This window comes from Amphibalanus amphitrite, unplaced genomic scaffold (assembly GCF_019059575.1).
Source record: "Amphibalanus amphitrite isolate SeventyFive unplaced genomic scaffold, NRLGWU_Aamphi_draft 001762F_arrow, whole genome shotgun sequence".
NCBI lineage: Eukaryota > Metazoa > Arthropoda > Thecostraca > Balanomorpha > Balanidae > Amphibalanus > Amphibalanus amphitrite.
The window spans coordinates 5,323-27,151 of NW_024883255.1; positions in this window are offsets into that span (position 1 = coordinate 5,323).

Consider the following 21,829-nt stretch of genomic DNA (forward strand, 5'->3'; position numbering starts at 1 on the left):
TTAATGATGAGCTGGAAAGTGGGAGAGAAGGCGGGCGATGGGATATTGCCAGCGCCCAGCACCCCGCTGGTGATGTTGCCGTTCATCAGCATCACACTTTTTGTGATGCATGAAGTTCATTTGCCTCTCACTGCTGAGCCAGCTGAGGTATTAATTATTGACTGATGAATCTACCAAAATGGTTTTAAGGGGGCTACATGGCACATGGGCATTACATATTTCATACATCAAAGACCATCTAACACGTTGTGTTCTTTCCTCCCTCATTGAAGTAGGGAGGAAAGAACTATGCCTACCTATCACATTGTTTCTAACTAGTCTCATCATGTCGTCTTACCCCTTCAATTTCCCAGAAGAAAAAGACAGCCGCCTATACCAAGCGTGTTCATTGTTCATGACAAATGGTTGTGAATGCTCCAACATATTGTTTTGTGTGGAATAGAATGTCAGTGAAGCGCCTATCGGTCCAGTTATGACAATCGCACGCCATTGACCATCTGACAGAAATGCGACATCGATACGTTTTAGGTAGGCTTGCTGCTTATCTTCTACTACAAACGGCATCCACTGAGGTTTGACGAGATACATAGGTGCATTTTTCTGTAGGTCAATCAGAATCAAAGGCTCCAGCTAGGCCAAACTAGCCTTCTGATGATATTTTGTCAGTTTTATGTACATGCCTACGAGTACGAGTAGAATACCATATATCTCTCAGCTTGTCCAAGAAATACCACGTATAGTTATTTATTGCATGCCCGAGCCCCGAAAGGTTTGAGCCTCCCCTTCGTGCGGGGGCTGTTTGGGCGCTTGCAGTCAGTTCTGCGAACTTCTCATGGTCAGCGCTATTTACCAAACAGTGCTATCGGCGGCGGCGATCACTCCCCTGCTGCTGACTGCAGACGGACCGAGTCGCTCGGGGGTGCGGTCCGTGAGGGGAGGGGGATCCTGGTGGGTGTGGTCGCCGTCTCTTATCTCGCGCCCCACTGGGGTCTGCGTATAACACGCCCTACTGGGGGGGGGGGGCTATTCATAGCCCCCCCCCCTCCTAACTCCAAAACTACTGGGCCGATCGTCAAAATTCAAACGGTGTCTGATAGCCCCGGAAAAACTGTTGAGCGAAACCTAATTTCATTGACCTCGAGGTCACCGATGACGTCACAGGTCAGGTCAAAGTAAAAATTATTAGCATTTTGGCTTCTTCACGTTTTGGGCTCTGGCCGCCGTCTTACAAGTCAGATCAGGCTCATTTTTGGTTCACACACTCGTGAACAGATGCTCTAGATACTCTGAGGGTACCAAACTTGTACTTTGATTTTCAGGTCAAGGTCAGGTCATCACAGGTCACGAAAATATTATATCATGCGTCGGTCACGTGACACATGTTTTATGGTCAATTTAGGCCAAACATTTCGAATTTGATGTCGTCTGTGTCATTTGAGGTCATTTTGAGTCAAATTTAGCTTAGGTCAGGTCACTTTCAGGTCAAAAAAGGTCAAATTTTGAAGTTACAATTTTTCAGCAAAAAAGGTGTCTATTGGATGCAGTTTGAGCTCAGAAACACGATGGTGCTATTTATATTGGCGTACGATGTCAAATTCGTGCTGAAAAATTGATTTGAAAAATTAATAATTGTTAATTTTTTGCAATAATGCGTATAACTTGGCCATTTTTGAAGATATTTAGCTAAAACTTGCTAGAGTTAGTCAAAATAATGCGTTCTATCACATACATTCTGTTTTTTTCGAAAATACAAAAACTTTTTGGAAAAAATGTAAAAATATAAGTTTTGAGTTTTATTATATTAAATTTTCGAAATTTTCAAAATTTCGAAAATCCGAGATAGCAGTTTGATAGCGCAGTCTATTCTGAGTCCTCTCATGCAAAGAAATTGGATCTAGCTTAAAAAGTGAGCTCTTGGGAGCGATTGCCGTGCGGTTCAATGTTTTGCGTCGAAATCGGCCGAACATGACGTCACTCTGACGTCATTTTCGGCCGACCTATGGTAGGTACCAAGTTCAAATTTTAACACAAGGTGTCAAATTGATGCAGCCGAAGGTACTGAAAGTTTGGCGTCGATACGTCAAGCGGTTTGGAAGTTATTGCAGAAAAACGGGAGGGGGGCTATAAATAGCCCCCCCCCCCCCAGTGGGGCGCGGGTTATGGACTGGGGAATGTCTTGAGCTACCCCTGGCCTGAATGGAGAGGGGTGGAGACAGGAGCTTTTCGGCTTATAAGGGCATTGGAGCCGTATACGGGTGGGCACGGACAAGTGCCGTGCAATCTGACAGTTTCTTATTGGTGTGAACTCAGTCACAAGATCTGAGGCGAGTTTTACCAACAGAAAAATAGCCGCCTGCCGGAATTTTTGCCTTAACCCTATTCCTGGCGGGCTCCGCCGGGACAAGAAACTGGCGGGGGGGGGGGGCCGACCCAGCCAGCAATCCCACTCCGTTCCCGATCGGGATTTTCGGACTCAGCCCGCACCACCCCGATCGGGACCGGAGTGGGACGGGATTGGGAAATGAGACACTTTGTACGGGCTGGAACGGTCCGGATATCCCAACCTACCCCGCACGGCCGGTTGGGAGATCCCGCACGTATCCGGACCGCCTTATCACGTTTTAACAAGCGCTGAACTCCGATCCCGATCGGGATTCCCCAAATCTCCCCGCACAACCGGTTCGGAAATCCCGCACGCACCCGGATCGCCTTATGACATTTTAACAAGCGATGAACTCCGATCCCGATCGGGATGTCCCAACTCGGCCCGCACGGCCGGTTCGGGAATACCGCAGGCATCTGACATATTAACCGCAGTCTCATAACCGCAGATTGCTGTTATGCAGATGCGACCACTTTGCTTGCGCCACCGCAACCCCCTCGCCTCTTCATTATTCTCCAATTCAACCTTTATACCTAATGCCTGCACGACAAAATGAATTACATTGGACACTGAAATATATTCACAAATTAACTGGTTGCACATAGGTCAATTTTTACAAATTCACAGCCTGGCCAGCACATTCGTGGCGTCGGCCATCATCTTAGCGCCGCTGCAACTTGCAAGGCGCTGGCACAGCGGACTCACTTCCGGTGTTCACAGTCATTATAGCAGGCTGCGCCTTGTTCGTGTCGGCTCCTCTGCGGACAGTGTGTCCGTGTGCCGTCACGGGCCCCAGAGAGCCACCGCGAGACTATGTAGACGGCTGGCATCTGGTCGGGCGGTTCACCACTGTGCGAAGAGAGCATCTGAAAATGACCAAGAGGTAATTAATCAAAGTCTGTGACACACTAAAAATCACTAAGAAATAACCCACATCTGACATTTTACATGGTATGCCTGGTAATTCAGGTTTTCAAACCTACAATGCAACCATTAACGACACTTGACAATGAGACCAAACATCTTCTGTCCATGATAACTGATCAAGCATGCGACAGCACGATTGTAATTCACATGTCGTACAACCACAACGAACATAACAATTTTTATTACCTATAGCTTTCCCGCTCCCTACATCACGGATGAAGTGTGCACTACATATACTCACCCTGTTCTCAAAGACGGACTGATTTCCCTGCAACGACAACAGTTGAACCGACCGCTTGCTATGTAGAGCCAGTTCAAAAGCAATATCCTGAGGCAGCAGCTCAAAGGAGGGATAGACACTTGACCAACGCGGCAACGAGACTGGCCGCTGCGCTCAGAGGACGCGTCTGCCTGCACGCGGCCCATCTGATTGCTTTTCCAGGCTTTCTGGGCCACCGGATATGGTGCCCGAAGCGCCTTCTCAGATCGGTTGGGATAACAACGTAAATCACAAGCCTGTCTAAACATGGGATTCGAAACATGGGATGGGATTCGATTGGGCTATCCGTATCGCGTCCCAACCGATTAAGCATGCGGTCCGGAAATCCCGAGTCACCCCTACCGCCGGCCTCTGAGGTCCGGTATCGATTGGGACAACCCAAGCCTACCCAACCCGGTAGGGACAAGTCGGGACATCCGGAGCCTATCCTGACCGTCCCCAACCGCATCCCGGACGAATTGCTGGCTGGGGATTCGGCCCCCCCCCCCCTGAGATCTCGAGAACGAAGCAAGATAGCGACAAGCGGTAAACGGCATCGGATACGCACGGCCAAGATCTACAATTTTTACTAAGGTCATTTTCAGGTCAGGTCAAAGATGACGTCACAGGGGTCGAAAAAGTCAAAATGGCGGCACTAGATATGGAGAGAGTTTTTCTCGAATAACTTTCGAATTAGTCAAGATAGGAACAAACTAAGGGCATCATCGTGATCCTCTCGTCAATCCGCATCGAATGATATATATATATATATATGTTGACCTCGAAAGGTCAAGGTCAAAGGTTGACCTCAGGTCACGTGACCTCGAGGTCATCATGTATATCATTCGATGCGTCTTGACGAGCTGAACACAATGAGACCATCCACGCGTCTGTATCTTGTTCCTGTACGGAGTTATTGGCCAAAAACCTTTGGTGACCTTTGATGACGTCACATGACCTCACAGCTGCCCAACAGCAAAACAGACCTCAAGGTAGTGAAGGTTGATCGTATATGAAGTCATGTATGGTATATGGGGCCATTCCGACCCGTTTTAGTGGTAAAAACAGGGAGTTGATTTTTCCCCCATTGACTTATAATGGGGAGGTCGCGAAATTGACCTGACCTTAGGTCACCGACATCAAAATTCCGAGATATACAAATTGCACATACTGGTACCCTAACTAAACCCTGAAGAGAAGAAATTGATCGGTCAAAAACTCTAGCTCTGGCGTGATTGCAAACTTTTCTGAGGTAGCGTCACCAAATCGCCTCTGGTGACCTGACCTGAGGTCAGATCAACTCAAAATTTTCAGACATGTTGCGTAGAAGCCTTTTAGGAAAAGTCAGAAAATTTGAGCTTCCTAGCTCAACGCGTTTGGGAGATATAACCAAAAAACCTCAGGGGGGGCTCCTGAGGCCCCCCCCGCCAGGAATAGGGTTAAGACCGCTTCACATACAAACGGTAAAGTCCTATCCACTTACGTGCCCATCGCGTTTACTGTATGTGAAGCGGTTTTTAGGTTAAAAATTCCGACATGTGACTATTTTTCTGTTGGTAAAACTGACCTCTGAACGAGATCTCAGCCGTTCCTACCTCGCCCTAAGCCGCTCCTACCTCGCCCTAAGCCACTCCTATCTCGTCCTCGACCGTCCCCATCCTCACCCTCGACCGTCCCCATCCTCACCCTCGACCGTCCCCATCCTCACCCTCGACCGTCCCTTCATCACCTTCTGCTGCCCCTACCCTGGATCGTCCCCACCCTCACTACCCTGCCCGCATTCCACCATTGAACCGTCCAACTTTGTTGGCTGTCCGTTCCCCGAAGGCGTCGGCTATGGCCTACCCGTCGAGCCCCGGCCCTTCTGTGTCGCCGGTCGCGTAGTTCTGCGAACGACTCTGACGGCACGGGCCCGCCAGCCGGCGCGTCGGCGAGGGACCACCGAACCACGTGCGCTGGGGAGCACTCGGTTCGTGGAACTGGGCGACATGCTGTGAGGGCGGCCCCTCCCTGCGTGCAGCTGTTGTATGGTGTGTAACGTGGCTGTAAAGGTGACCTCCTGGAACTCTGCTAGCGCCTTGGAGTAAGAATATCTGTGGTAAAATAAAAAAAGGTTTATGTTATGCCTCCAGGCTCCACTCCTACACCAACACTGCGCCTACCAATGGAGTCAAAAGTCGTATTGTCCGTGTCGACTAGCATGCAAGTCGAAGTAAATGCATAGGTATTTGTAGATTACTGCACAGTGGGTTGAGGATCCATTTTATTGAACGTATCACAAGAAAGTACCCTTACTTAAAACTTGTTTGCGCAACGTCGTTGAGCTGATGACATGCGTAACTGGACTGATTGCAAAATGCAAACACATATGCGTATTGCGCATTCGATCTTTTACTCAGTGTTACGTGTTACCGATAAACATTCTCATTCATTGTGTGCCTCGATCTGGATAATATTGGTCAACGGCGCACTTGACTCAGACATCACCGTCCGTCTTTTCGCCTGCATATAAACGCTAAGACGTATGTCATGATGCACCATACAGCCTTACATTTGCAAAAGCGGCTTTAATTCACACCCGCATTTTGTGGTCACGTTTTTGTGACCCTACCCATTGTGCAGAAGCGTAGCATCACGGAATACCTGGGTGCACGACTCGCGTGTACTTTAAACTTTTATGAGTATTCCTCGGAACGGCTTAAATCACAGCTGGAGAGGCCAACACCTCTCTCCTCCCCAGGGGAGGGGCTCCCCTCCCCTCCCCGGGACTTATCCCTTAGTCTCATGGCTTCAGCCTCCAGGCGTGTTCGGGGGGAGGCATTGAAGCAGATTCCACTGACTCTGCAGGAATGAAGCGCTCGTGATTCTATGTCGGCTAAGAGAAGAGCGCACTCAGATTTACGTGGTGTAATTTATGTGTTTATAAAGCTAGTGTCAGAAGTGTAATGCTGTTCTTTATGTACCTATACCAGGAATGAGGTAAATAAGTTTGAGTTTGATAAAAATTAGATGGAGCTGCCCATGCATGCAAATTGCAAGGCTATGACAAATTTATTTATGTGCACTGTATCAATAGAGCCACGTTTTGGTGTGTTTATACTTCGTAAAATGCAATCATATGTAATCATAGGCATGAAAAATGAAATGTTATTGCCTTGCCTATGGTGCACATACGAGTATAGGTACCTATGCACAAGTACATATATGCCGCCCCAAATGATGTTCAGCTGTGTTTAACTTGTGGATTGGACTGAGATGTGAACAGATACGCCACAGATCCATACGTCCAGCCAGCATGTGCAGCTATAGCCGGGGAATGTCCCACATGCTGGTGCTCCCTGTTGCTACGAGTAGCGGTTTCTGTCTGCCCCGAGGCCAAAAGTCACCATTATTGTTCACCGAATCACCGGAATTAATGAAGGCGTGTAACTTTTGGCTCGCCGGTGGACACCACAAGGGTTTCATTATGTTCAAGGTGACTCCCACTTGGAGCGATAATCACTGGTAATTCACTGATTTTTTATGTGACCTTCGCCGGATGCCGGCTGTCCCACCCTGTAAATGGCTAGGGTAGTTCGCGGCATATAGCGGTGGCATGCTGTAGTGTTTGGTACTACGCGGTGGTCTTGTTTATAATTATTGGTCCTATGTGTTTGATACTAGATATAATGTACTGATATGATGCTAATGTTATGTAGTTCTTGCCACTACAATGTTTGGTACAATGGATGTAAAGGTTCTGAATCGGTGCTGCAGGCACGCATTTGTTGAGAGTGGTGTCACATGACAGCACTATTGGCGTGTGAAAGCTATTTGCCTAATTTGTTCTCGTCAGTGGCTTTTTACGGGGCTGCTGATATCGTAAAGGTATCAAGGGTTTCCATAATTGACGAACGCTGTAAGGCATCCTGTTCAAAAGTTCAGCCTTGATTCATGCAATACAGGGTGACCAAAAAGGATGGAAACATTTTAAACTCGTATAAAACATGCAATATTGCATGCAGGTGACTGAAAAGTGAAAATGATACCAAACGAGAGTACATTTTGTGGAAATTCATAATGACATCATGCACAGCTGCTTTCTCTCGTTTTCAGTCTCTCACAGAATATGCTCGAGGAGACCACCTTTGCGAGACAGGCACAGATCGGCCCGCCCATGGCGGCTGACGCGATAGCCCAACGACACATGTCCTCTGGTATGACTCGCACAGCCTTGATGATCGCTCTCTTCAGGCCGCAGAAGCTTGCTGGACCTTCTTTGTAGACCTGGCCCTTGAGATGACGCTACAGGAGAAAAAAAAATCCAAGTGAGCAGACGGGCCAGTTCCGACTGGCACCGCGGGATATCAGCCGGTCACCAGAGTGGTTACTGGTTCTCGATCCACTTGAGCATTGTTTTGCTATGTGAGGAGACGCACCGCCTTGCTGGAGCCACATGAGGTCCAAGATACTGCCATACGTCGCTTGATCTCACTTCAAGAACTTCTTTAGCGTCGCTTGGTAGGTCAGCCACGTCGCTCCCACCCTCGAACCGAAGTGGAACTGGCCTGTCTGCTCAACCGACCTGACGCTATGGATTTTTTTCTGTAGGGTCATCTCAAGGGTCACACTCACCGGTCAGGTCTATAAAGAAGGTTCTGTAAGCTTTAGTGACCTGAAGAGAGCGATCACCAAGGCTGTGCGAGTCAAACCAGAGGACATGTGTCGTTGGGCTATCGCGTCAGCCGCCAGGCGGGCCGATCTGAGCCTGTCTCGCAAAGGTGGTCTCTTCGAACATTTGCTGTGAGAGACTGAAAACGAGAGAAAGCAGCTGAGCATGATGTCATTATGAATTTCCACAAAATGTACTCTCGTTTGGTATCATTTTCAGTCACCTGCATGCAATATTGCATGTTTTATACGAGTTTAAAATGTTTCCATCCTTTTTGGTCCACCCTGTAGTTAAGTTGCACATAGACAGCGAGTTTGCAACCCCAGTAACCGTTCCGTTTTCGTACTTATTTTGTGATATTGGCATATTAGCCGTTTTCACGGCGGCCATCTGGTACACATTTGGTGCACTCTGGTGCAGATTTGGTGCAGATTTGGTCAAATTAGGTTCAGTGTGTCTCTTAGTAGCTATCAGCTAGGGTTGCACTTATTGCTTATATGCCTACTTTGTCATGTTATCAGAGAGCATCATCAATTAAAACACTTAAATAAATTCATATTTCAGAAGATATTTGCTGTAAAAGAGATTAGGTGCAGATTTGGTCAAATTAGGTGCATTCGCCAGATAGCCCGTCGTGAAAACGGCTATTTTGGGTGCGTTGTCTTTGGCTCATTTTCAGCTCATCGTCACCCTATATATCTGGTCCCCTTATGCTGTCGTAAGCAATCGTGTAAGCTGTCAGATAGTGCCGAACAACTTCCCAAGTCAGGTACCATCAGCCATCTTATCATTTATTTCCAATTAAAAGTCCTCGCCCGGCCGATTGGTCGCACGCTGCCTCGCCCCGGTTTCTAGGACAGCGTCACAGCTGGGCGACTCCCGTTTTTGTCCCCCTCTAACGGGTTTCCGTTTGGCGCGCTCTTTTTGTGTCCGGCCGAGCAGCTAGGCGCGCGCGTTTTTTGTGCTCCCAACCGTTTGGCATAACGTGTTCGGAGGGGAGCGAGAGAGGAACGAGGGGACCGCAGGGTCACCTTGAAACGGAGCGTCGGCAATTATCCGGGCCTCCCTCCACATGGTCGACTGGGACGGCACGCATGGACGCCCGGTACAGTCGAGCCCCGCGCCGAGACACGGGTTACAGTCGGCTACAGTCGAGCATAGCGCAGACACGGGTTACAGTCGAGTTCCAAGGATCCTTCGTCAGACATATACACTACACAAGGCCGACATAGTGGTGTTGAAACGTTGATGTGGCAAAAGGTCGTAAAGGCAAAATGTCGAAAAGACAAAATATTGTAGAACAAAACATGGAAGACGGTATATCGAAAAATGGGAATCGAGAGACAAATATCGAAACGAAAAAATTATGGTAGGACAAAACATGGAAAGACGGTGTATCGAAAAATGGGCATCGAAAGACAAAACATCAAAAGGAAAAAACGCAGAATATAGAGAAAAAAATATCGAAAGAAAAATCATGTCTCGAAAGACGAAGTATGAAAAATAAAACCATCGAAAGTACAAAATATCGAGCATAAGAATATCGAAATGGCGAAATATCGAACGTATATTATGGAACAGATTATTGCCCCTATTACCCCGGTCATATAGGTAGCTCAGTTCTTTCGGCATGGCTCGGATTCTTGGGCTCACCTTGGTCGCATTAATTTTGTCAGAACACGATCTATCTCCGTCAGGCACAAATTACACCCCAGTCTTGGAAAAACGGATTTATAAAAACAGCGTCAGCACTTACACTGGTCGCGTAAAACTGGTCGCGCAAATGCTGCAGGAATCTGAAGTAGTCCGGGATTGCCGGGGTCGTGCATACCAACAACGAAACACCCCATACCGTACCGCTCGGTGTTGATCGACATTTGACCGGCGACTGGCTGAGGCGGCCGATGTCTCGCGCCATGGAGTCCGGTGGCGTTACAGCGGACGAAGAGTCTCTGAATGGCGGTCGGACGTTTCGCGCCAGCTCTTCACCTTCCAACATGGGGCCCCGCTGAGACCACGTGCGTCCCCACGCCCGTCATGCCACTCCGATGACGCCCCTTTCCGGCGGACCAGCCGCGCTACTGCGCACTAGTTTCCCGCCACATTCTTTCAGCTGGCTTTTACTACGACAACACAGGTGACCTTGTAGTGAGGTGCACTTCCTTTGAGGCGTGCACCCCCCCCCCCCCTCCCCTCCCTCTGCGCCGGTGGGCCTCCCATGGGGAACAGCGGCGTAGAGGCGGCGGTGTGAGATCCATTCCATGGGGAGGTTTGCCCTTGAAGAGACGCGGCGCGGGCGTCCCTCTTTGGCCTCCGGCTCTGTATGGCCTTGGACACCCCTTGGAGAGAGCGTGATCCTTTTTTGCTGGTCCGGTCTTCGGATGGGGAGAGGAAGCGGGTCCGCTGACGAGGAAGAATTCCGGGCACCAAGGTGACCTTGGTAGGGGCGCCCCCGGCCGGCGCCGGAAGGGAGGGGCTGACGGCAGCAGGGGAGGCGCGCGGGAGGCCCTCCCCTTCCCCCACTCCCCAATCACTGCCTGGATCCGCCCCATATAAAATATGGCCGCCCGATTCCCGCTGATGGCGGGGCATTTCGACAACTCGTTTTTGCCATCGGTGTAAATCCGCGTCGGTAATTTGTCCACCGACTGTTCCATTCGGGCCCTGCTCGCGTCCATTTCCTCATATTGAGCTGCGCAGTGCCGGCAGGCCTCGTGAAACGCCAAACGCCGAAGGGCAGAATTATTACGAACTTAACCTTCCTAGTTCCTCCACCATCTATACGTTCTGGCTAAGCTGCAGTTGATTCACGCTCTTTCTTTGGTGCTTGCTTGTTTGTGTTTCCTTATCAATTTATTCCATTGAATGTGACATTCAGCACCTATCCATGCGCATTCGATCCATTCGGGCCCTGCTCGAATCCATTTTCTCACGTTGAGCTGCGCAGTGTGTGAATCGAACATGTTCGATTGGTTTCAATGTTTGTTTTCTTGGGGACAGAAGACAGAGACATGCATGTATGTATACTTGTCGGCGCGTCGGTCGATGGCATGACAATGCTTGTACTTGCATTGCGTCACTGTAGATGTAAAATGTATGGGCTTTGGCACCGCGCGTCCTGCACCAGCTCGGGTCATACGATTACACACAGACACAACATAGTTTTGCAGCCATGCTTAAAACTTAACATAGAATAGACGGAGAGCAATACAAACAAAGATGATTTCACCAAATCAAAACTAGAGTAACACAGTTTAAGACAAACGATAAACGGGGCTCAAGTCACGGCAAATTAACGTTTGAATCAAAAGAGAAACCGAAGTTAAACATCCACGATTACACGTACCGGGTGGCCCAGAAAAAAACGTTCCCAACTTTAAATCAATATTTATCAGAAAGTGATAAAGATACAACATTGAAACTTCGAATAGTCAATGCGGCACACATCTTCAGTAATTGGTGTCATTTTCATGGTGTTCGGTAAATAGCTTTTTAAACGGTTCGTGTTTCAAGCATGCCATGTAAAATTACTTTTTTGCTCCGATGTTAACTAAAAAATGTGAGTGAACGGGTCACTTTCACCCCGCGGCACCGCGGCCTAGAGCCATGACTTCTACTGGCAGCTAGTCTCATTGATGGTTCGGGTCTCAGGATGAAACATTCCCTCAGGCAACCACGATGGCTCTGTGCCAGCGGCATCGGAAGAAGTTTCCAGTTTTCTAACCATCTTGTGGCTCAAATGCTTTCCTGGCTGACATTCCTGGGGAAAGGTAGCTTTTCAACCAGTTTATTTTTGTCATCTGCTGTCAATATTGTTTTTCATAAGCTATTCTGTGGTCTTCTGGCACAGGAACCAGTCTGCTTTAGTTTGTTTTCCTTATCCGGTCGATTTACTGTTTGATCTACTGAAAGGAGGGTAATCAGCAGTAATCCATGCACCGTGCCACTCCTGCTCGAAACATGATTTGGTGTTGAAACGAATGACATCCATGAGCACCATTTTGGCTCAGTATTTGTATATTTGGCAGATAAGTGAGACAAAAATATTTAAAATAAGAACATACGTGTTAATTTAATTCACGTGCTCTATTTTTTATTCTTTTTTATAACATGGGACGTCTAACCCAATCATCACTATCGTTTGACATCGGCAAAAAAAGCAAAAACGTCTTGCTTAATTCAACTCAAGATTGCCAGCTTGAAAATGATGGTATAGTGTTATAATTTGGCATACCAATGCGCAAAGAAATGACGCAAGCGTGATGGAAATTTTGGCTCGTTATTTGTACTCGTATTTGATATATAGGCCTCCAAAGTTCGGAACGTTTTTTCTGGGCCACCCGGTATATCGACATACTCAGGCAGTATCTATGAACATACCAGATTCGTCAAGTAAAATAGGTTATTTGGGTTACTTTCGTATGCTCCGAGAATCAATGCAAGAGAAGGACATAAGACGTGTGTCACAGATCTTACCTACAACATGCTCGGCTAGGTAGTTATTGGTCCCATGTTTGTTCCATACTTTCTATAGCGTATTTCTGCCGACCATCCTCTCCCTACCGCTCACGAGTGGGTCCGGTTCGGCTGGGTGGCGTCTCTGGCATTCTTCTGCGGCCATCTGAGAAGCTACCCGTCTACCCGCGACGGCGCCCAGCGGGGACCAGCAGCGTCCGACGCCGGTCTCAAGGTAACCTTGCCGGCTTCGCTCCCTCTCTCGCTCTCTCCTGTCCCTCTCTTCTCTCCCTCCCGCCCATCACCATCCCGGCGGCTCGACAGGACGGTACAAAAACGCTGCCCTCAGAGCGAGGGGCGTCCGAGGAGGGCAGAAAAACGGAGAAATCAGAACATGTTCACAGCGCCGCCGAATGCGCCGCCGAATATGTTAGAGTGGGTCAGGATTGGGAACACTCTGTGGCGAGAGGCCTTAGTAGTTAAAGAATACTTTCAAATGCACCTAATTTAATTAAAATGACAATCAAATAACTGTGGTGGGCAATTATTATGCACTTATAATTAGGTTGGACCACGGTGTATTTTATGGCTTTGATTTTTATGTGGCATTTGGCGGGAATTTAATTTGTTATTTGCAATATGTTTGTGACGAAGCTACGACCCACTGCAACCATATGAACAACGGAAAAGAGCACCATCATATATGAACTACTATATAACTACGGGGTCAAAGTCGGTGCCCTTGGTGAAATAACAATCGAACAAATCAATAATCCGAGTTCAGCGAAGTTTGGCATGGCTGTGAAGAGCGCAAACATTGTTCCGTCGCCGCAGCGTCCGACCGATTCGCGACGTTTCGTGGAGAGACCGACCGGCCCATGACCAGTGCCGTCATAATATCCCGACAGACCAGTTGGGCCGGATCAGCCCGGCAAAAATGCCCTGTTGTGCTGCGCCAAGGCCATTTTGTTCACGTCACAGAACCAGTCTGACTGGGAGGCCCGGCTGGGTGCCAAAGGTACACAGTGCACATGCTGCAGACTAGTGATGTCATTTTCCAAAAAATGTCTGACCGATACCGACCGAAACCAAAATTTTGGGAAAATTTCCGACCGAATACCGACCGATAACATCCCAAGCCAAAATTTGACCGAAATTTGACCGAAATTCTATTTGCTATTACTCTACCCCAAAATTAAAATATTTGGTAAATTCTGATGGAAAATAATGAGAAATGGCATTTCAGTTCAAGTTTAGTCAATTCTTAGCCACTGCAAAATACATTTTATGGTAGAAATTACATTGCTAAGGGTAGGAACACATCGACCTCAGCATTTCACAGATTTCAATTTGGTTAATTAGAATTGTCAAGAATCTACTGTGGTATATGTAAGGAAGAATACTCATTCATGCTGCAAAAGCACGATCAATTAGTGAGTCTAATGGTTGGTAATAGGTATGTTCATGACAACATTCCCTAAGAGAAAAGGCAGAATCAAAACACCACAAAACACATCAACACTGCTTGGAAACTGGCCTTGAGTCTTGAGATGTGGTGTGAGATACTCTACAAAGAATTTGACACTGTAAATCCAGCTGAAAAGGCAGGTATTAGATAGCTCTGAGCCTGAATTTCATCCCAAAAATGAAATGAAAATTCATTAAACTGGCACTTTGTCTTATCTTTACAAGAAAACACAATATGCAGACAAAATTAGTACAAAGTTGCGCAAAATAATAGAAGAACCAGTGATGCCATCCACATTTTTGCTCCATCCCAAGATCTCGACCAGAATTTCCCAAGATTCTCGTCTCGAATCCCAAGACTACCCATCGCATATCCTTAGGAGCACCCCAAGTAAATCCATAGCTTATTTTGGACATATTAGTGTGTTTAGTATTCAACTTTCTCTTCTTTGGGTCCACCCTTGTCCTTATTGGCGTATTTACAGCAGCTAATGTACAGGTCTCGCGGGTTTTAGCGGTAGGTTTTGCTCCTAGAAAATTTAGTGTACTTCAGGCTAGGGTTTGTTCCCGTCGCTCCTCTAACCTCCTCCAAGCTCCTCTAACCTCCTCTCGTTTCAAAAAATCGTTCCCGTCGCTCCTCCAAGCTCCTCCAAGCTCATCTTGATTTCACATCTCACCACCACTATTTGCCTCCTCCCTCATCCCAAACGAAAGTTGGTTTTTTGGAAGAGGCTCTTGCGTAGACATATTTGGCGCACGTAATACAAATGTGAGTTGCTTATAAATGAGATTTGAGGGAAGTGGAAATGCTTTTAGTGATTGACGACGATTGGATATCTTTAAATAATAATGTTTGATATTAATCTAAGGTTGTTTTATTAGAAAGCGATTATTATCTCTTGATTTATGTTTGCGCGCCATAAATCGCCGACCGTTACAGCCCGCAAACAGTTGATTTCCTCGCGAAAATGTTCCCGTGGCTCCTCTGAAACGGCTCTCCTCCAAGCTCATCCAACCTCATCCGAGATTTTTTGGGAGGAGCGACGGGAACAGACCTATATCTTCGTCGTCGTAAGCTTTTAAGTGTTGAAGATGCGATCGACTTGTTGGGTAACAAGCCGGCCATGATCGTGTAAAATGGCTTCATCGTAGATCGATTAGTTTCTGAGATATAACCGGAAATGACAGGGCCTATTTTAACATGTTAACTGGGGGGGGCAAATGCCCCCGCACTCAACAGAATTGCCCCCCTAGTCGTCGAGATTTGCCCACTATAAAAATGGGCATAAAGGAACAGGGTGACAAACATACTACGTAACTACTGTGACTTGTTTTGCAATGGATGTCAAATGAGTCAGTCTGTAAGTAATGACCAGTGGTGTATCTAAGGGTGGGTCATATGGGTCATGACCCCCCACCCTCTTGGGGCCCGGGGACACCACAGGCCTGCCAGGGGCACCACCGGCCTGTCAGGGGCACCACAGGCCTGTTGGGAGCACCATCAACCTAGCAAGAGCACCATAGGTCTGCCAGGGGCACCGCAGACCTGCCAGGGGCCCCACCGGCCTCGCAGGGGCACCACCTTGGGCCTGTCAGGGGTACCACCACAGGCCCGCCAGGGGCACCATAGGCCTGCCAGAGGCACCATAGGCCTAGCAAGGGCGCCACGGACCTGTCGGGGACACTCCAGGCTTGTCAGGAGCACCACAGCCCTGTCAGGGCCCAGGGGCACCACCGGCCTCACGTGGACACCACCGGCCTCGCAAAGGCATCATGGGCCTATCAGGGGCACCACGGGCCTGTCGTTGGAACTTCAGGCTTGTCAGGGGCACCACAGTTCTTTCAGATGCACCGGCGGCCTAGCACCATGGCACCATGTTTGGCCGAGGTCGCGATTCGGCGTATGTCGCCTCGCATTAGCCGCGCGTTTGCAGTCTTTTCGTGGTTTCAAACGTTCAAACATGGGATATGATGTTGCTCCCATGCATTAGGGTGGGTGTCAAGATCACCGGAAGGTCAGGTCAGATCATTTACCTTTGATGACCTCGGTTCACATTTTCGAGTTTTATATGTTTCTAGGCTAGTTTTTTGAGCTGAATTCGAATTAAGCAACCATTTGACCATTTACGAAGTAGTTTTGGTGCCTTCGTAACATGTTACGAAGCTGTCAGAGGCGGTTGCCACCTACTACGAATACCCGGCAAAACCCTTACTGGTTGACCTGACCTGACCTGACCTGGCCTAAATGCATGAAGACATCATCTATGATCATAATTAACATGATATTCGTGATCAGCACCCCGAAAAACCATAGCAGCCACTCTTTACGACGCTCTAACAGGTCCCGATTTTCCCGACTTTTGGGTCAATGACCTGACCTGGAAGGTCAACCGATGACCTAGGACCTTAAAATTGGGTATAATCGGCTTCCTTTCATCACGGGCAACACGGTCGTTTTTTCCGCGAAGCTCTAGCTCGATCAGGGGCGAAACGGCAAGGGGGAGGGTCCAACGGACCCCCCCCCCCCCTATACGCTCGCTACTGGAAACACCAATACGGGCGAGGGTTAATGGATTATTAAAGACAATTTTCCAGGTTGCCCCCCCCCAGTCAAATTCCCTTAAAATAGGCTCTGGGAAATGAAGTGCGAAACCTACCGCTTAATCTCGCGAGACCTGTACCTAGCGGCCGGGGGGAGGGGAGGGGGAGAGGGTCGATCGGACTCCTACAGCTGATCGGTTCCTGACCGAGTATAAGAGATTCACGAAAAATGAAGATACTGGCCTAGACAACATGAAGCCGGTGGTATCTGATATTATGGTCAGGTCATTCGTCGACCGTCAATGGTGGGTCAAGGACCCAAAACACAAAGTCCGAATCTGTTAGAACTTCTTGGAAACGAAGTCTGTGGCATTTTGGATTTATTTCGAAATTTTTCTCTTGACACATTTGGAGAAGCTAGGGTTAGGTGAGGTCAGGCTGATTTTAAGTGTTTTCCACCACTGAGTTTTGAAATATGGGCTCCAAAACAAGCTCTTAAAAGCTTATGTGAATCCCGAAATCGAAAAGCCTATGCTGTGAATCTGCGCATAAGCCAGTGCCCGCTGGGGCCCATGAATTTTCAAGCCGACGATGGCGAGGGGGTCTAAACGAGGACGTAACTCGTCCCCTGGACTATATAGTTACAAGACGTCAGCAATGTTGTGAAGGTCGCAAGGTTACGCTTTGATTATTTTTGGTCCAGCAGAGCCCAGAGGTCAGGTGACCAGACACTTTTCCGAGGTCAAAGACAAATTGCCCTTATTTTGGATCGCGGTCAACGGATAAGCCTCCATAGAGCAAAACCGTAAAATGAAACGCTTTGTGCGGGAGCCGCTTTCTGAAATATTTTTTAGGCATAATATGTGTAAAAGCTTTTCATAGCCACCCAACATCATGCCGCTAAACCACCCATCCCCGTTGATCAGTAGTTGGAAATTAAACAAATGAGCGCCAGTTGCGAACAGCGACTGAAAGCTGCTACTATACCTATAACAAGTAATGGTACAAAAATAATCCTGCGATCTCGGTAAGATAATGCCTGCTAGAAACATCGCAAGCTTCGTCCGTTACTTGTTTGATTAACCGTCCGTGAGGCAAATCCATCCTAAATCTATTATCGACCAAGGAAAAGCATTCGACAGCATGAGAAGACAAAGTGAAATCAGCTTCTGCCAGATCCCAAGATATGCAGTGTAAATCACAAGACCCCAATGTTAATGTTCAAATCCCAAGATCTTGGGACAAATCCCAAGGAATGGCATCGCTGAGAAGAACCAAGGATTGACTTTTAGGCTTTAGGCGGTGTTTCACGGGACGCTGCTACCACGCTGCTATCAAATTGCGCGAGCTGACGTCACACTTGCGGTAGTGTTGGAGCAATGGGCTTGTTGATGTTTCCATGGAAACCCAATTTGACACGTGTAAAAGCAGCGTGCTGCTATCACCGGTGAAACAGGGCCTTAATATCCTCTCTTCCCTAACGAAAGGATGTAAGACGTAATATTTAATTTATTTATATGCCCGGCCTTTTGGGTGAATTATTGAAGGGAAATTAATTTTCTTGTCGTGAATTACACTCACAATGTTGATTTCATTAGAATTCAATATCGTGTTGGATCATCATCAATAAAATCATTCACGAGGCAGCATGTAACAATCCAAAACCTTTTTTGCAGCAACTTAATCAGCTGGTTTAAAGTCTCTGTTATGGCGCATCTGTTTCAAAATCCTTTATAAGCTGTGTTTGGAGATGATGTGGAAGATTCCAGAAAGCGGACATGGGCGAATCTGTAGTTTTTATCAAGATTTTTATGTTTTTATGTTGTGATCATCTAGATTTCAAACATTTGGTTGGTAGCTGCAATATTTAAGGAGAATGTGGAATAGTAGAACATCTGTGAAATGTAAATGTGCTCACTGCTAAGTGCTAGGTAAGTGCTGACTGTCCAGCCTTCAGAAACACATTTCAGTAATTCAAGTTCTTGTTTTTGTCCTTGCATTTTTGATGACTGTATGATGATTTTTGTAGGCAATGCTTCTTTGATTACAGGTGATATTTTAACAGAAAGACTGGAATTGAGTTTCAAAATTGTGGGTACTTGTGGGGCCAACTGAGTCAAAATCAGCCTGCTTGTCGTTGTGGTTGGACAATGGGTGGCTGCTGCCTGCTGAGTGGGATGGCTACTGAAGTTGCCAAAATGTGGCATCTCTTGTAGCCTTTGGGGGAAATTTTGCAACTCTTTATCATTAACATCCCAATAAATTTTATTTTAACTAGGCAAAAATGGAATAGTTACTTTCTCTTTTTGAAAATGGTTTCACTGGCAGGGTGACCGAAAGTGTCCGATTTTTGGGGGGCCTGACCGACCGATTACCGAATCGGTCAGCATATCTTTTCGGTAACCGAAATTTTTGGTAACCGATTGACACCACTACTGCAGACAATACCTACTCAGTGCAATGGCTCGGCCGAGCTGCACATGGTAAGCACACCTTATCCGGAGTGAGCGAGCTTGCTAGAGCTGCAACTTTCCCTGGTGCACTATACCTAAGCTGCAGACTGCACAGTGAGTGCACGGTACCAATGCAGAATTGTGAGCTATGCGGGCTTCAATGCCGCTCAGCCCATGACACACTGTTGGCATTTGACCGGCATTTACATACCATTGTCCTGTGAGGTGCCATTCGCCATTGCCGGTAGGTATATGACAAACCATGTCATGTCCGCCCCTCGCAGTTCACACCCAATGCAATCGGACAACGGCCGCCAGCTTTTACCACCATGTCGAATTCGATGGTATGCCAATGTATATTTGATATTTTAGCTCCCCATACAAAGTAATCAATTGCCCGATGCCCCGTACAACTCTTCCAACCCCAACTCTAGAAGTTACCTATCAAACCGTGCATCCCGTCACCGAGGCCATTTTAGCTGGAATATGTTCTGGGGGTCTGAGGGTCTGTATTGTAGTCCTGCACTGAAAAAAATTTTTACTCACTTTTCTGAGTAATGACTGAGTTGCCATTTTGTCCAATGGTAAAACTCACTCTAAATCTGCGTACTCAGGTAAAACTCAGGGCGGAACGCAGGTAAAACTCGGGCAAAACTCATTGCAAGTGAGTAGCATGTGAGTAACAAAGTGAGTTGCCATTTTGTCCGATGGTAAAACTCAGATAAAACTCAGTAAGTACTCATGCGTAACTCATGTCCTACTCAGACAACTCAGGCCAAACTCAGGTATTAGTAAGTCATTACTCATGAAAAACTAGGAAGTAACTCACATGTAACTCAGCTGGTACTAATGTATAACTCAGGTGGTAGTACGGCCATAACTCAGTTGGAACTCATCGGTTATTCAGTGAAAACTAGGGCTGTACTCAGGACGTACTCACGTCGATAACTCATACGATACTCGGGTGTTACTCAGGCGCCGCCTGAAACGGCTGATCTGATTCGTTTTATATTGGCTCAAGCCAATGTATAGGCTCGCCGCCCATGATAACAGCTGCCGCATCAGCATTATGCAATATGCATGCATGATGCTGATACAACAGCCACTACCAGGCAGCTAGTCTATATATTGGGACTGGCCAATATATAACGAATCATTGCCCAAAACCAGCATACATATCTGTATTATACCATGCCCGACCAACGTCTAGTCTTGCACTATTCGCCCCAGCCCTTACAAGAAATACATGTTTGTAGAAACGGTCGCATTGCGCTGTATTTCAATTCTGACACACGCCAAACTGCGTCGGGGGGGGGGGGGGGATCGACTCCACGTCAGCTCAGCTTCACTCTTTTGCCAGCTTCTCGACCTCAGTCTTCGCGGCTACAGGTGGCTGGCGCTCAGCATTGAATGGTGTGTGGAGCACATGGATACACACAAACCACAGCGTGTTTCGCACTTTGTGCGCCGTTTGTTGACTGAGCACAAAGTGCGCCGTCGCCCACAGCAAAAGACTCCCTTCCAAACCATGGATCCCCACAAGACTTCCGTTCGCTCCACGATGAGGCGGCACCGTTCGTTTTCTTCGGACTTGTTATGATAGGGGTGATCCAAATTTTCGTCACCCGTGTACGCCACCACTGACGCCTTCTCCGCCAAGATGCAGAGGAGGCTCAATGGGCCGTTCCCTGAAAACACAATAAAAAAGTCAGATTTTCTTTTGCCAGTAAGAGAAACGGAAGTTATAGGGCATGCAAGGTGATTGAAATATCAAAAGTTATCAAGTTACTTCAGCTCAAAATTAATGTTAAACCGCGCCGTGCTGGTGCTCTGAGTTTACCGTGATGTACTGGGGGGAGGGGGTCGTCTTCACGTCCGCTCTTCTAACTCGGCTGTTGGGGTTGGGCCACGTAGCGACACGCCGTAAGCGGCTTTCGAAAAAGCATTAAAGATATTTAAGGAAATACTTGGGTAATTTTAAGGTCAAGTCAAGTGCCAGGTCACCAGAGGTCAGGAAAGGCCAAATTTTGCTTATTTCAATATTTTCGAAAAACTGGGGCTTAACTCGGAACCAAAAGAGCTGCCCGCGGAAAAATGCAGTCAAAAGCCCTTTCGACTTTTTTTTGCTGGCGTTTGATCTCAGATTTGACCTCAGGTCAACAATTAAGCCTCCAGAGAGCAAAAACTCGAAAAAAGCCGTTTTTACCAAAATGTTTTCTGTAATACTTTCCACTCAAGAGTCACGACATTTATTTTGCCGTTAGCATGTGTTCCTCTCGTCGGGACGAATGAACTATAATTAGACCTTGAAAGGCCATATTTAAAACTTGACCTTAGGTTGACCTGACCAGGTCATGTTGCATATCAGTCGATCCAAACCGTCAAGCTGAACACATATGAGGTGTTTTATTGCACTAGCAAATATATTTTGTACATGCCGTAAGGTTGATACTTGAGACATGGTGATGGGACAGTATCAAAAACGCTATACAATGAAATCCGTTCGATATTTTTTTGACATTTTACCTCAAACTGGTGTGAAATCGAGCGGTGAATTCCCTGAGCGAAAATGACAAAAATATCGAACGGTTTCCATGGCACGTTGCGAACGGTGCGATCGTCAGCGACCATTGAAATTTTTCCGATGTTAAGTCATTTGACGTGACCTGACCTTGAACGACCTGGGTCTAAAA